The sequence below is a fragment of the Mandrillus leucophaeus genome, unplaced genomic scaffold (assembly GCF_000951045.1).
Source record: "Mandrillus leucophaeus isolate KB7577 unplaced genomic scaffold, Mleu.le_1.0 Scaffold711, whole genome shotgun sequence".
In the NCBI taxonomy this organism is placed as follows: Eukaryota; Metazoa; Chordata; class Mammalia; order Primates; family Cercopithecidae; genus Mandrillus; species Mandrillus leucophaeus.
This window is the reverse complement of record NW_012107709.1, coordinates 443,770-459,569: the sequence shown is the minus strand read 5'-3', so window position 1 is coordinate 459,569 and position 15,800 is coordinate 443,770.

Sequence of the window (15,800 nt, the reverse complement as noted above, 5' to 3'; positions counted from 1 at the left end):
TTTGTAATAGTGAAATTTTGGAACGGCCTAGATAATATTAATTTGATAATGATTAAATTAAATCATGTGTTCCCTATGACAAAAATATGCATCCATTCCAATTCACGCTAGTGAAATCTACTTCAATGTCATAGGAAAATGTTCATGATTGAATCAGGGTACAACAGTGCATGAGCTAATCAGTATTAAAACTTTACGTGTCGTGTATTTGTTGCAGCACTATTTACAATAGTAAAGGCTTGGAACCAACCCAAATGCCCATCAATGATAGACTGGATAAAGAAATTGTGGCACATATACACCATGGAATACTATGCCGCCATAAAAAAAGAATGAGATCCTGTCCTTTGCAGGGACATGGATGGAGCTGGAAGCCATCATTCTCATCAAACTAACACAGGAACAGAAAACCAAACACTGCATGTTCTCAATCATAAATGGGAGTTTAACAATGAGAATGCATGGACACAGAAAGGTGAACATCACACACCAGGGCCTGTCAGGGAGTGGGGGTCACGGGGAGAGCATTAGGACAAACACCTAATGCATGCAGGACTTAAAACCTAGATAACGGGTTGATGGGTGCAGCAAACCACCATGGCACATGTATATGTATGTAACAAACCTGCATGTTCTGCACATGTATCCCAGAACTTAAATAAATAAATGAATAAATAAATAAATGAAACTCTGTGTGTGTGTATGTGCATGTGCGCGCCTGTTCATTGTGGAAAGAGAGTGACTGAAAGGAAATACACTAACACGCCAACAACACATCATTCTGGATGATAAAAATAAATTTTTTTTATAGATTGATTTTCCACATTTTATTAAGGGTTACGTTTTACAATCAGAAAAACATGTATTTTAAAATTACAGAAAAATGGAACTTCATAATATATTTTCAGACATAGGTTGCCTTTCCTCTTTTTACTCCCTTTTCGGCTAGTATAAATTAGTCCATAGAAGAGAGCAAATAACTAGTGAATTCAGATAATGATCTATTTCTGATGTTTGTATCATAATCCTTTTTCTTTTTTTTTTTTTTTTAACATCGAGTTCATGCTTTTGCAGTTATGCTTGGAAAAGAGACTCTATCATGAATCATGCATGTGTGATACTGGTCTTTATCAGACGACAATATTTAACCATTATCTTTTCAGATCCGATTGAAAAAATGTCACATCTCCACAAAATATATATTTTGCTTCACACAATAGAAAGCCATGCCAAGGTTATCAGGAAGAAGCAGCAGTTTGGGCAGATAAGGTTTTGGTGCACATTGGTGGGTAAATATACCAGTGACAATTAAGAATCTATACTGTGAATGAAGAACTAAATCTCTATTGGTTTCTTTAATTCTCATCTCAGGATAGTCCAGAATGCTCAATTTACTGCAAAATAAAACAAACTTCCCAAGTATCCCAAAGCCTTTGCGTTTCAAGACAAGTTTGAATCTGAGCTCTAGAAAAATCTGAAGAAGTGGGGATGTTGTTGTGTCACTTAACTGAATTAACTCTATATTTGAAATCTTCTGACATACAGTCTTTGCAGCATAGTACTGGACCTCAGTCTTACCATTGCCTTTCAGATTATATTTCTATTTATTAACATTTCCCAGATTTGATTTTGATTTAAGTGTCAAAAGAAAAACAGAACTTCTCAACTTGTATCCCCACAACCTCCAGTATCCATAGAAGATACGTTTAACAACAAATGCCTATTACTGTCTTGCAGTGCTGTTATATTGCTTGGCACACTGGCATTCTTTCCTTGATACCTAAAGCCCTTCACAGAATAATTTAGCTTTCTGGATGAAACTCATGCAGAGAGGAAAGAAACCCCATGCTTTGGAACCATCCTTTCAATCTAGACCTGACAGGAACACAGACTAAAAGAACATCACTGTGGTTAGAGAATGTGACCCTGTAACTTCTTTTAACCCAGATGAGCCTCTTGCTCTGATAAAGATCATTTTCCTCCAGAACAGCTGATGGGAGACTCCAGTTGATTGGAGACCCCAGCTATTCCTAGTCCCTGGAAATAAGAATAAGCAACAATGACCGATGTTGACTGAGCATTTGTCCTACGCTAGACAAATTTCTCACAATAATGTATGCATCACAATTCATTTAATCTCACAACAACCCTAAGGGTTTGTTGGTATTATTATCTCCATTTCATATGTGGGGAAACAGAGGCATGGACACAGAGACAGCCATACTACAGCTTGAATTCATTTAATGACAAAAATTAATTGTATTTCTATATGGTAGGAAAAAAATGGAAAATAAGACCATTTTTAAATATTTAAACATTTATATGTATTGTTAAACAAAATATTAGGGAATATTTTAATAAAAACATGCAAGTCTTCTAGAATGAAAGATTAAACTATTGCTAAGAAAAATTAAAGAGGACCTGAATAAATAGAGAGATATACCGTGTTTGTGGCTTTAAAGACTTAGTATTTTCTTTACTTTTTTTAACCTTTAAGTTCAGGGGTACATGTGCAGGTTTGTTACACAGGCAGACTTGTGTCATGGCGGTTGTTGTACAGATGATTTCATCCCCCAGGTATTAAGCCTAGTACCCATTAGTTATTTTTCCTGATCCTTTCACTCCTTCCACCGTCCGTCTTGCAACAGGTCCCAGTGTGTGTTATTCCCCTCTATGTGTCCATGTGTTGTCATCCTTTAGCTCCCGCTTATGAGAACATGTGGTATTTGGTTTTCTATTCCTGTGTTAGTTTGCTAAGGATAATGTCTTCCAGCTCCATCCATGTCCCTGCAAAGGACATGATCTTGTTCTTTTTTATGGCTGCATAGCATTCCATGGTATATATGTACTACATTTTCTTTATCTAGTCTACCATTGATGGGCATTTAGGCTGATTCCATGTCTTTCTTATTGTGAATAGTGTTGCAATGAACATACGCATATATATGTCATTATAATAAAGTGATTTATATTCTTTTGGGTATATACCCAGTAATGGGATTGCTGAATCAAATGGTATCTCTGTCTTTGGGTCTTCCAGTATTTTCAAGATGTCAATTTTAAAAATTGGTCTATGAATTGAAATTTATCACGATACCAGCAGGATATTTTGTAGAAATTAAAACTTTAATTCTAAAATGTATATCGAAATGCAAAGGTCTAGAGTCTCCAAATAATCTTGTGAAAACTCAAGTTGGAGAACTAATATTCTCTGATTGCAAAGCTTACTGCAAACCTACAGTAATCAAGACAGTGTTGTATTAGTATAAGAATAGACCAATCAGTCAATGAAACAGATGGAAATATCGAAGAGAAACTTACAGTTACACAGCCAATTGTTGTCTACAAAAGCACCAATGTAACTCATTAGACAAACATGAAGCTATAGGATAATGTCTACTCTTGTGGTTGCAGCTATGGCTAAAGCAGAACTCACTGTATCAGCTTTCGAGGTAGGAAGGCACCAGCAACTCTCTGGGAATGATGCAGATTTAGCTCAGTTTAGAACCCAGGTCTTTACCACTGTGGTCGACTATATCCTATGTTTGAATTGCAATATGGGGGCATTATTTAATCAAAATATTCTAGACTAAAATCAAAGAAATAACTTTTGGTTTTTTATTTCAGTTAGTAAAATATTTAATAACTGCTATCATTCTTTATCACAAAACAAAAGCCACAATAGCATGAAAAAATGCTGGAATATCTGGGAAGTGATATTGCTCACTATCCTCTACATGTGACAAGAGCATGCAGATAAATATGCTCAACTTTCCTAGGTACTCAATTCCACACTACATATTCTTCAAGTTGTAAACAGGGTCTCACTTGTACAATTTTATACTAGCAGATGTGCAAATCAGAGTTTTCTATATTTGTTCTTTTTTTGTTCTGTTTCATTTATTTATTTTAAAAACAATGCAGAGCTATAATGTGCACAATGATATATTTCTGAAAATTCAAACACCTGCACAGATGACAACTTAATTTTTTGCCTGCATGAAAGAAATCTCCCTATCAACACTAGGTAATAACTTGGTTGTCTCCAACATGCTAACTTTTGGTATGGAGCATATTTGAGTATGCATGTTGTTTGGTGTCATACTTTTTTGTGTATACTTGTTTTCAATTAAAATTTTGTTTTGGGATAATTGTAGATTCACATGCAGTCATAAGAAATAGTACAAAGAGGCTCTATGTACCCTTTACTCAGTATTCTCCAACAATAACATGTTGCAAAACTAGAGTGCAATATCACAATCAGGATATTGACACAAAGACAAAAATAATTCCATCACTACAAGAATTCCTCATGTTATCATTTTATAGGCACACCCACTTCTCTTCCACCCCATCCTCTCTAAAACCCTTGATGCACAGTAAACTGCTCTCCATTACAAGAATGTCATATAAATGGAATGAGATTGCCATTTTTTTTAACCAGCATAATTCATTCAGGTTGTTGGGTCTATGAATACTTTGTTCTTCTTACTGATGAGTAATATTCCATAATATGGATGCACCACAGTTTGTTTAACCCATTGAAGGATATCTGGGTTATTTCCAGTTTTTGGTTATTGTGAAAAATGTGCCATGAACATTAATGTACAGGTTTTGTGAGAACATATGTTTTCATTTCTCTAAAATACATGTCCAAAAGTATAATTGCTGGTCTCCATATAAGAACATGTTAATTTTTAAAAATAAATTGCCATGCTCTTTTACAGAGTGGCTATACCATTTCATATTCCCACTAGTAATATATAAATGATCCTGCTTCTCCTTATCCTAACCAGCATTTGATGATATCAGTCCTTCTGATAGGTATGTAATGATACCTCATTGTGTCTACCGAAGACTTGTACACAGAATAACTTGCGTTTCCCTAATGGCTGATAGTGTCAAAATTCCTTTCATGTGTTATTTGCCATCTCTATATTCTCTTCAATGGACTGCCTCTTTATGTCTTTTGTCCATTTTCTAATTGGATTTTTGTTGTTATTTTTACTCTTTAATTTGAGAATTATTTTACATTTTAGATACTAGTCTCTCAAATATATGGTTTCAGATACTTTCCTTTCAGTCTATAAGCTTTTATTTACACCCACTTAACAGAAACTTTCTCAGAGCAGTTTTAATTTTGAGGAGGTAAAATTGATCATTTTTTTCTGTTAAGAATGATACTTTCAGTATCAGGTCTGAGAGCTCCTTGCCTAGTCTTAGCTCTGGAAGCTCTTATGTATTTATTTATTTTTTTACTAAAGAAGTTATAGTTTTACATTTTACTTTTAAATCCGTGGTTAATTTTGAATTAGTTTTTTACCTATGAATGTCAATTGCTCCAGAACCAATAGTTGAAAAGGCTATTCTTATCCCATTGAATTTTTATTTTTATTTTTGCATTTCTATAAAAATCAATTAGGAGATTGGGGAGCTAGCTGTTGGTCAAAGGACACAAAATTTTAGTTAGGCACAAGGAATATGTTCAAGAGAGCTATCGTACATCATGGTGACTATACTTAATAACAATAACTATGTTGTATACTTGAAAATGATTAAGAGACTATATTTTAAGAGTTCTCACCACAAAAAAGGGGGGATAAGTATGAAAGGTAAAGCATATGTTAGTTTGATTTAGCCATTTCACAAGGTATACACATGTCATGTTGTACACCATAAACACATGCAATTTTTTTGTCAATTAAAAATACATTTTTAAAATGTCACCATTGGCGGGGCACAGTGGCTCACGCCTGTAATCCCAGCACTGTGGGGGACCGAGGCGAGCGGATCGCCAAGGTCAAGAGCTTGAGACCAGCCTGGCCAACATGGTGAAACCCTGTCTCTACTAAAAATATAAAAATTAGCCGAGCATGGTGGTGCTCGTCTGTAATCCCAGCTACTTGGGAGGCTGAGGCAGGAGAATCGCTTGAACTGGGGAGGCGAAGGTTGCAGTGAACCAAAATCGTGCCACTATACTCCAGCCTGGGAGACAGAGTGAGACTCCGTTTAGGAAGAAAAACAAAAAAACAAAAAACAAAACAAAACAAACAAACAAAAAAAACAGTCACCATTGAGAAAACAAAAAAGCAAGTCACAGAAAAAATTTTGGCAATATGTGTATCTGACAAAAGATTAGAATATTTAAAGAGCTCCTGCAACTCAATAATAAAACAACCTAATACATAAAACAAAAAATCAGGGGAATTTTTGTGTGGGTCTCTTTCTGGATTCTCTTTTCTATTTCATTGGTCTATGTGTCTGTTCCTTCAGTAATGTCATACTCCACTGATAACATAAGTCTTACAATTGATTACATTGATTCCTCCTACTTTATTCTTGTTATTCTAACTTTTTTTAGTTCTTCTATGCCTTTGCCTTCCAATATTTTAATAGATTTTCGGATAAGCTTATCTATGACTATAAAAAATTTTGCTGGGATAGGAATTGCATTAACAGATAAACCAGGATCAACAGGGATTAACTAACATCTTCATAAAGATGAGTCTTCCAATTTGTGAACACAGTACATCTTTCCATTTATTTGCTTCTTTCGTATTTTTCACCAGCATCTTGTCATTTCTAGGAAACACATAGTGCATGTGTTTTGGCACATTTATGCATATGTATTTCATTTGCTTTGGAGTAATTGTAAGTAGTATTGTGCTTCTAATTTCAGGTTCCACATGTTCTTTGTTAGCATATAGAAATGTGATTGACGTTTTGTGTGTGTTGATCTTATCTCTGTGACATGTTTGCATTAACTAATTAGTTTTAGTAGATTTCTTTTTTTTTTTGGTCGATTATTTGGGATTTCTTACACAGACAACCATGACATCTGCAAACAGGGAGTGTTGTATTTCTTCCTGTTCAATCTGGCTGTTTTTATTTACTTTTGCCTTATTGTTCTGGCTGAGATTTCCAGTAAGATGTTGAATAAGCTTGGTGAGAGTGAATGTCTGCTTTGTTTCTTATCACAGGGAGAAAGCATTCAGTCTTTTGCCACTAACTCTGATGTTAGCTGTAGGTTACTAGTGATATTCTTTACCAAGTGGAGAAAGGTTTCCTAAACTCCTAGTTTACTGAGAAATTTTTATTATGAAAGCATGTTGAATTTTGTTGCTTACTTTTCTGCTGATAATTGATATGATCATATGATATTTCTTCTTTAGCCTGTTAATACAGTGGATTGCATTAATTGATTTTTAAATATTGAATCAGACCTGCATCCTTGGAATGACCCCTTCTTGGTCATGCTACATAGTTCTGGTTTTTTTTATATTGCTGAATTCTATTTGCTAATATTTTGTTAAGGATGTCTGTGCCTATATTCGTGAGGGATATTGGCCTTTAATATCTCCTCCTTTTCTCTTTTAAACAAAAATCTCTTTGTCTGTTTTTGGTATCAGGTTAAGTGTTTACGCCTCTTCTGTTTTCTGAAAAAGATTGGGTAGAATTTGTGTTAGCTCATTTTTAAATGTTTGCTAGAATTCTCCAGTGAAACCATCTGAGCCTAAAGGTTTCTTTTTTGGGAAGATTTTAAAGAACAAATTCAATTTCCTAAATGGTATATGACTATATAATCTTTCTTCATTGAGTGGTAGCAATGTGTGTTTTTTGAGGAGCTGATCCCTTTCATCTACATAGTAAAATTCATTTATGTACAGCTGTCCATACCATTCTTTATTACTCTTTTTATCTTTGCAAGGTTTGTAGTGATATCTCCTGTATTTCTAATATTGGTGATTTTTGTCTTCTTTCTTTTTTCCTTTATCAGTCTTACTAGAGGTTTATCAACTTTATGTATCTTTTCAAAGAACCAACTTTTTGCTTTATTGTTTTTCTCTGTTGTTTCTGTTTATAATTTCAAGATTTCTATTATTATTTTTATTTTTGCTCTGCTCATTTTGGATTTATTTTGCTTTTCTGTATCAAGATTCTTGGGGTGGCATCTTAGATAATTTATTTAAGACTTTTTCTCTGTTCTAATACACACATTTAATGCTATATATTTTCTTCTCATCACCACTTTTGCTGTGTCCCACAATTTTGATATGCTGTATTTTCATTTTCATTCAGTCCAATTTTTTTAAAATTTCCCCTTGAAACTTTCTCTTTGACTCATAGGTTATTTATGTGTAGTGCTTAATTTCCATGTGTTTGGAGATTTTCCCATTTTGTCTTATTTATTTATAGTTCTAGTCCATTATACTGCCAATTATTTTAAATTTGTTGAGGTCTGTTTTATGATTCAGGTGTGGTCTATCTTAATATGTGTTCTATAGATGCTTGAAAAGAATGTATATCTGTTGTTATTGGGTGGGATGTTCTATAAATATCAATTAGATCCTGTTGGTTGATGGTGTTAATTCTTTTATATTCTTTCTAATTTGTCTAGTTGTTCTCTCAATATTGACAAAAGGAGAGAGAGAGAGATATCAAAGTCTCTAACTATAATTGTGGATTTGTCTGTGGCTCCTCAGTTCTATCAATTTTTGCTTCACATATTTTGCAACTCTGTTGTTTGGTGTGTACACATTTAGAATTGCATGTGTTCTTGAAGGATTGTTCCTTTTATCATTATATAGTGTCTTTCTGTGTCTCTGGCAATTCTCTTTGCTCTGAAGCTTACTTTTTCTATTATTAAAATACTCACTTCTGCTTTCCTTTGATTAATATTTGCATGTTATATCCTTTTTTATCCTTCTACTTACAATCTGCCTGTATGGTTGTATTTGAAGTCAGTTTCTTCTAGATACTATACAGTTAGTCCATGTTTTCTAATGCACTCTTCCAGCTTCTGTTTTTTAATCTGTTTAGATTATTTGCACTTAATGTGATTATTTAAATATGAGTGATTAAGTCTGATATCTTGTATTTCATTTTCTGTTTGTTCTCTGTTTTTATTTTCTTTGAGTTTTTTGTTTTTGTTTTTGTTTTTGTTTTTGCCCTAACTTCTGGTGAGTTGCTTGTACCATTTAGAGAATTCCATTTTGATTTTTCTACAGTATTTTTGTGTATTTTTTAGTGGTTACTTTAGGTAATATTATGTGTTTGTCTGTGTGTATCAACACATAAAGTGCACAAGTGTCATCATTTTACCAACTCAAATGAAATGTAGAAACTGGATCTTTCTTTGTATGTTTAAACCTCCCTTATTTATGATATTGCCTTAAAACTAAAGAGAAAAAGGAAAAATGATTGTATTTTCACATAATTTTTGCTAACCATTTTCTTTCCTCTTAATGTTACAAAATTTCTTCATTTATTATTTTCTTTCTGTTGATGCAATATCTTTTAGCCATTCTTTTTGGGTAAGTCTACTAGTGACAAATTCTCTTAATTTTTCTTCATTTGAGAATATCTATATTACCACTTCATTTCTGAAAGACATTTTTGCTTGATGTAGAAATCTGGGTTGACAGTTCCTTTTCTTTAGCACTTGAAGAATGTGGTTCCAGGAGAGAAGTCCACTGTCAATAAAATTGTTTTTTCTCTTGGTAGATAGGGGGTCATTTCTCTCCCACTGCTGTCAAGAGACTTTTTTCCATGTCTTTACTTTTTAGAAATTTGACTGTGATGGGTCTTAGAGTAGGTCTCTTTGGGTTTGTGATGGAGTTTCTTTGAATCTGTGGGTTTATGTATTTTGCCACATTTTTAGCTGTTAGTTATATGAGCACTTTTTTGCCCCACCCTCTTTCTTTCTTCCTTTGGAGACTCTGATGATACAGAAGTCAGATCTTTTGTTGTTGTCCCATGGGTCCTCCAGTGTTTGTTCTTTTTTTTCCCCATCCTACTTTTTCTTTTTTGTTCAGATTGTGCAGCTATCTTCTAATACATTTTATTCCTATCTTTTATCTTCAAGTTCAGTAATTCTTTCCTCTGTCCATTCCATTCTGCTATTGAGCCCATCCATTGAGGTTTTTTTATTGTGATTATTGTATTTTCAACTCTAAAATCTCCAGTTGGTTTCAAGTGTGTTTCGTACTTGCTCATAGAAGCATTTTTTATAATGGCTGTTTTGTCAGATAATTCTAACATCTCTGCAATCTTAGAATTATCTATTTATTGTCTTCATTCATTTCAAGATCTTCATAGTTTGGGATATAAAAAATAATTTTCAACTGAAGGCTTAACATTTGGGATATTTGGGATATTTTGTAGTAGGCCCCAGCTCTTATATCAATCTTCTGTTTTAGTGCTTCCTTAACACTGCTCCAGCACTGGAAGGACCGGGGGCAGCTTCTGCCTCATTACTGCCAGGTCAGAGGAGAAGTCCACTTTACCCACTCTACCTTCACTGATACCTGTGATGAGGTCTCCTCCTTACCTCCGTGCATACATGGGGGGATTCCCCCACATGGGGCCTGAACCAATGGAGAGCTGACTGGGAGGAGTAGAAGTGCTTTGCGACTTCCCCACGTACTTTCACAATGCCACAAGAGATGGTGGTGGCCTCATTCTAGGAGCAGTGGTGAAGCACTACTCTCCACCCAGCCTCGTCGGTCACTGCCCCAGTGCTGAAGGGACAAGGTCATCATTACTCCCAACTGGGGATGGAAACACATACTTTCCACGTGGACTCTGCTGACACCATAGGGGATGGTCTCACTATCACCAATGGGTATGAAAGTCCTACTTTCCTGCGTGGCCCTCTGTGACCCCACCCCAGCAGGGTGTTTAGGTGCCTCATAACAGCCTTAGAGGACTGATGTCTATGCTCTTCACTTGGCCTTTGATGACCTGGACAGAGCAGGAACCAGTTTTCTTCTGTGGTGTCTGCTGGAGTATATCTGTTATTATCTAAACTTTTCTTTCTACTGAGGCTGCCCATTTCCTGGTCCTACAGGTAGGGAGAGCAAACTTTGAGAGCTTTTTGTATGTGCTTTTCTGGCATTTCCAGGTTGCCTGCTTCTTCTGCTCCAAGTATAGAATATATGAGAGAAAAGGGTATCCCAGGTAACTCACTACTATGTCATGGCTTGGGTCCTAGGTCCTGAGTCTGTCTACCTTCTCTGCCTCTCAGAGTCTTATGTTTGTTTTAGGTATAATATTTGAGGGTTTTAGCTGTACTTAAAAGGTGGAATCCTTCCAGCTTTCTGGAAGGGTACTTCTGACGTCACTTGTTACAATAATCAAGCATAGATGTTTCAAAAAATAAAATCTAAATCAAATGTGGAAGGCTGGAGTCACTACTTTGAAATCCTAGCATTGTGAAGAAAAAGGTTTGAAGTCACTGCTTTAACCATGCAAAAACTTTGAAAGGATTTTAAGAGCAGAAGTAACAGAGTCAGACTGCCCTCAGAGTGAGATACTGGGGCACTGTGGAAGATGCCCTGACCTGGAAGATACAGAGAAGCTGGGTCGGAGGCTCTTGTTAAAGTACAGGGTGAAACACGGAGGGTCTGAATGAAAGTGATAGCAGTCAGGACAAAAGGAAACTAATTGGGAGAAAAGAGAGTAGACTTAATAAAACCTGAGTAATAAATGGATAAAAGAAGGAAAGAGGTGAGTGTTGAAGTCCAATTGTGAGGTCAAAAGTGTTAAAATTCACTTATTCTGCAAGCATTCATTCATTGTCTATTCTGTACTCTGAGCTGAATTCTGGGAACACAACATGAATATAAAACATTCTTGCCGTTTAAAATATAATTGTGCCAGAGATATAAATGCAAATAACTGCAGTGTGTAAGTACTATCAGTTGTCTTGGCCTGATGTAAATATTGGTTGTTGGTTTTGTTGTTTTAATCTCTATTTGTAAAAGTTTAAAAGCTGATAATATGTCAGTAATCTCAGACATGAAGCCATTAATTAATCTCTAAGCCCAAAGGCTCTATAGTTTTGCAGAAAAGATTAGAACACGACTCATAATTCTGCAAACAAGCCAGAGTCCTCCTCTATAACCCAGATGTTTGGGACACTGAGCCTCATCAGGGCTGTTCAGCATGACAGATCCCACACAACCTGGTCCCTATTTTATGTACTGTAGGCAAAAACCTGTTCCTGTACAGCTTTCAATGAGAAAAATTTTCCTCTTCTATAGATTTAAATTATAAGGAAACTATGAATTATTTTCTGTGAATGTGGAAAGAGGAATGTTCTTGTTAAGCAAGCGCTCATGGAGATCAGTAACAAGACCTGTAAGATAACAGGAAACTCTGTCTTTTGTTTACAGAGTGAAACCATATCAATCATGAAGATGGGATTCTGTCTAACTCAACCCAGATTGTCCTAGTCATACTCCACATTGGGTATTGAAAAAGCGAATATCTCAGTAAACACTGATGTTAAAGAATAAAGCCTTTAAATTGTTGTTCTAGTAAGGGCCACAAGTGAAAATGCCATCCCTTCTCTGAATGAACCTTATAATAGCACTGTCAGTCACCTTGGGAAGATGCTAAACATGAACATGAAGTAAGGCCGTGGCCTAGAGGAAGGGAGAATTTGCAGGAACTGAACCTGAAATCTGAGCCACAAGCACGCATAGAAGTTGCTCATTTGTAAAGGGGCCTGGCCTCAGCCCTAGAGATATTCCTGGAGCCAGGCATAGGGGAGCACCACAGAGAAGTTTAAACATGGGTATGCATGGATATCTGGCTAGAGCCACATCTACTAATAGCAGGTGTAAGTTCTACTCACCTTCTGTTACTCCCAGTGTATGTTCTGGGTAATCTCGACTGTGGTCTTGATTCTACAGTGTTAGAAAATCAAGACGTACGCCAGATCAATCTTTGGGCAGAAAAAAAATAGGGTACAATCTCCAGTCACTCAAGGCCACAGTGCCACTTCATGACTAGTGTTGGTTTAGAACAACATAATCCTAAAGGAAATGGTCTAAGCATGACTGTGTGTAACATACCTCTAAACATGGAGGCGGGGGAGAGACTTATTGAATAGTTAACATGGAAGACAGAACTGGGAAACAATATTTGAGTCACATGGGTCTTGAAAAAGAATCATTAAGTATCTTTCAAATTTCATGTGATCATGGGGAAGAATTTTCTCTCTTCTTTTTTCTTTGACTCTCTTCATTTTCCTCTTCATCTTTAGCTTTAGTGGCTAAAGTTGAAGGCCGCTTTAATTTACTTTTCTCATACGTTCAATAGATTGTTAGAATCTTCAGAAAAATTGAAGAGTAACAAGAGGTTCAAAAGTAAAAGATACACCAGGGGAAGAAACCAAAATAGAAATATCTCAAAAGCTGTAACAAAGAAGTAATGGTAATGGTTAATCTCCCCAGATGATGAGTATTCTACCCTTTCATGGCAAATAATTCTTCTAGCCAGCAGTTTTTATAACTGTCCCTCATTGTAGAGAATGGCACATGATTTAGAGTCAAATTCTGCTTTTGAAAATATACAAGAGAACAGATTATTGTTCATCAAATTATAAAAAATAAAGCTACAGAGAACCTAATGACACTTAATGGCTCTTTTAGAATTTGACATTTGAGCTAGCTTTGTGTAGAGTAAATAATTCCTGTCTGGGAAGTGGAAAAGGGACTTCTATGGATTCAAGCGATTGACAGTTTTGTTAGAATTAAGAGTATAAACCATGTGGAGAAGGGGAGGGAGGATAAAAATAGAATGTAGAAGTCCCTGGCAGCAATTTTAATTTCGGAGTAAGGAAAATACAAAGGAAAGTGTGGAAAGATGGATGCTTTATACTAATAATATACAAAATTGGTTAAATTTTTTAATGCATATGCTGTGTAAAATCACCACTGCACCATTTATATGGTGTCTAGAATTTGCTTGTAAATCTCTCAAGACCTATGACAAGATTCTCTGCTTTTGCATATGCTGTATCATATACCTAGAATATTATTTCCCTGCCACTTTATCTGGCTGAGGACTACTCATGTGTTGAGAAGTGTTTCCAGTTTCTTCTTTCATCACAACATCTGAGAGGTTAAATACAGAAATAGACAATGGCTAGTTTGAATGGACAATTGCTATATATGAATACAGAACTCTAACTCACAACTTCTGTATCACCTGTCCAGGAAATCAGACCACAATTTCTGCAGCCATGGGCCCAAAATAGGCCTTAGACAATAACTACCCGCCTTCCAATTCAGGATCAATAAGAGAAAATCAACTGTGTTCCCTAAACAATTGCATAGGGTGCCCCACTTCTAGTTAACCCACATCCAGCTCCCCATACTAACAGCTTCTTTTTTTCACTAAATAGCTTTCTCAATCTCCTGTCTACCTTTGAGTCTCCACCAAACAAGAATGATGATGTCTAACTTTCCTGCTATAACAAGTTCTGATTGACTAGCTTTTGTTTGTTCTCATTTAGGTGTTCATTTATTTCCATACATTCTGGTTTTTCGTCTTCCTAGCATCAGTATCAAAGGATTCCATTTTAAGTCACATTCACAAGTAAGGCTGACTTATGTTATGGAATCGTAATGTTTCTCAATTTAATAAAGATTAAGCAGAAGTACAACTAACTGTGGAGCTGGTCTATATCTTCATCATATGTTTTTAGTTTTCAGCATAAGATTCTGTACATTTTTAAAATATCTATTTCAATTTTTGATGCTATTACACATAGTACTGTGTGTCAAACTTAAATTCCCAATTGTTCATTGTTAGCATACAGAAATATGATTGATTTATGTGCATTTACTTGTATTCTATGACCTTGGCAAACTCACTAATGATTTCAAAGTTTTTGTAAATTTCTTGACATTTTTATATTTGTTCCCTTAAAATACTACAGTAATTCAAACATTTTGAAGGTATCCTTACTGATTTTCAAGTCAAATGTGGGAGAAGCCACTCTAGTCAATCAGTTTCAAACACTTGTAGAGGTACAAATATCTAATAAATTGCTATTTTTTCCATTGTCTTTATTTTCTTTTAATCTTAACCTAGATTATCAAAGATATATACTGTGTTCATGGAATGGAAGATTTAATATCATTAAATAGCATTTTATCCTGCATTGATCTATAGAACAAGCAATACAAATCAGAATCCTTGTAGATTATTTTGCAGCTATTAGCAAGGTTATTTTAAAATGTGGAATGGCAAATGAATTAGAACAATTTTTTAAAAGAAGAAAAAATTTGTGGGATTCACCCTACCTGATTTAAGACTTACTACAGTAATCAAAATAGTATTATTGAACGAATAGACTTATAAATCAATGGGATGTAGTGAAAAGTGCAAAAGTAGATCCATACAAATGGCCAGTTGATTTTGGCAAAAGTGCAGAGGCAATTCAATGGTGCTTAACAATTGGGCATCTATGTGCAAAAAAAAATGAAACTCATTCGTAGTTTATACCTTATATAAAGACTCACTCAAAAGGTATTATAACCTAAATAAAATTTGAAACTATATACCTTTTGGACAAATACATATGAGAAAAATCTTTGTGACCTTGGATTAGGGGAAGAATTCTTAGATGTGACACCAAAAGAATAATCCATAAAAGAAAAAAAATGATAAATTGACTGTTAAGAGGAGTAAGACTGTTAAGAGGAGTAAATGACAAATCATAGACTGGGAGAAAATATTTGCAGATCACTTATTTGGCAATGGATTTGTATCAGAATATAGAGAAATGTATAAATATAACAGTAAACAACTCAAGTTTTTAAATGGGCAAATAATTTGAATATTCACTTCACCAAAGAAAGGAGATTTATGGATAGCAAATAAGCAAGTGAAGAGAAGTCTCATATAATTAGATGTTAGGGAATTGCAAGTTAAAAACAATACACATCTATTAATAAGACTAGCTAAATTTTTTTAAGAAAACTGGTGATATCAACTTCTTTCAA